Genomic DNA, 2,136 nt, shown 5'->3' with positions numbered 1-2,136 from the left:
TCCTTCTCCTTTACTAAATTTTAGGGAAATGTAATGCTGAGTTCTTTTCCTGATGTGACAAGGATTCATACACAAAAGGCATATTGGCCTTCTTGCGTAGAAAGCAGGCAAATAATAATTTGAATGCTGAAAGGCCATGAACCTCGCATGTATCCACTTTCTTTCGTTCCACGGCAGTCGGTGGTCAGAGTTCTTGCTGGAAACAATGAACATGTTACAACGTATGATAACAATAAATATTAGGCAAATAAAGTTTTAAACGCCTTATCATTCATAAGAAATCGTTGCAGAAACGTTTTTGGAAACACTACGTTTCAGATAACCCCAAAACGATTGTTTGGATGAAATTAGCAATCTATATTAAACTTTGATAGTCCATAAAAATCGTAAATATATATACTGACTAACAAATTGTTGCATAATTTTCGCCATCACGAGACCTTTTTTACGGCAGAAATCGAGGGGGCGGTGTCAAGCTTTATTGGTGGAGTCATATTCAAACCCAATTGTGACAGATATGAATGAACAAATATGATAACAGATGTGGAATATAATAAATAGCAAGGAAGTCATATCATAACGTAAATAAAATTTGTATAGGATTCTCATATAAAGTCACAGTTATAATTGCACTTGATTGCATTCTAATAGCGCGTGCAGTCACTACATATTAATGACGTCTGCATTGTTTGTCAACAGTCAGAAAACAAAATAGGATGTCATATGGTTTGTAGAAAAAATCAATAAAATGACAACAACATGCTCATATAGTAAACAGTGCAGATCCTAGACATATGGTGGTGGTCCTTCGGCTGGAGTAAGGGTATGATACACTTGGACATCTATATTGCCGTGTCACACTGAATATATAGGAGGACATATGAATACAACAGTTGTACTCGTCTCTAGATACCGTTGAGCAATTAGATATTACGTCTAAAACACAAATATGTACCATACCTCAACAACTGTCATATTTGTGTGACCGTCCCACAGTTTGTTTGTCCCAAGTTCGATACATCGATCAAAAACTTGAGGCAAGCCGTACCAAGGTCTTCTTACAGTCTTCTTTCCACTTAGACGGTCCAAGTTCGAATAAACTTCCTGTACACAAAACTGGTGATCTTCCCCTTCGGCGGCACGGGTTCATTTTTCCAAAATTTCAACTGATCGGGGAAGACAAGGGCTGCTCCAACCAGACCGTCCACCCTGGGAGCCCGGTAAAGATGTGAACGTAGTAGGATGTCGTGAAAAATAAATGTTGTAATTCATAAAGTAATTAAAAGTAATTTGAACAGGATATACTCAGTATTATTTTATCTATAATGTCTGCAATTGCTTCGTATTAGCCGATGTAATGTCGTTGTCTCTTTGAGTAAATTATCTTATAATTACATTTAAATACTAACAATCTTCTAATCCACTTATGAGTACCGTAATTATCCACTGAACCCAAACAAAATGCTCATATCGTGCAGAATTTAGTAGGGCATGACAACGTTAAATTTTCTCCCGGCTACATGTGGAGATTGCGGACGTCAGTGAGAAGAACTGATGAATGATGAAAGTCAAATCTGAAGTGTATCTTCCCAGTGCTTTATCTCTTTTCTAAAACTAATCTATTGCTCATTATTTATCAGTTTTCGGGATTAAAATAAATGAAGCGTTCATCTTAACAAACCACAATTCAGTAACTTACTGTGAGAGGAAGTCGTTGAATGAACTTGTCGATTCCAGCCCAGTGCCAGCATCATTCTTGAAAGTAACAGTAGCAGTGTAGAGTCGCCCTTTTAGCAAATTTTACTTTTAAGAAAAAAATCGATTAATTGCTAGCTTAAATTCGACTGTATTCCTCTTCAGGGACTTCGTTTCTCGATTCCAAGAAAGTCTCGGTGATTAACCGGCTCGTGCGGGGTCCGTTGTGCTGTGAACACCGTGCCGACCTAATTGACAGCTGAGGAAACTGGTAGACTGATATCGGCATTGAGTTGTGAAGTTGAATTTCAGGAGACTGTGGAAACGAAAAGAACGTCTAGGACTGAGTGTGAAATAGAAGAGCGACGTACAAATAATTGAAAGCAAAAGGAGTAATCGCATTCGATATCCTTTTGATAGACTTATTACAGGTGCACCAAA

The sequence above is a fragment of the Penaeus monodon genome, chromosome 15 (assembly GCF_015228065.2).
Source record: "Penaeus monodon isolate SGIC_2016 chromosome 15, NSTDA_Pmon_1, whole genome shotgun sequence".
Taxonomy (NCBI): Eukaryota; Metazoa; Arthropoda; class Malacostraca; order Decapoda; family Penaeidae; genus Penaeus; species Penaeus monodon.
This window is presented reverse-complemented; position numbering follows the sequence as displayed.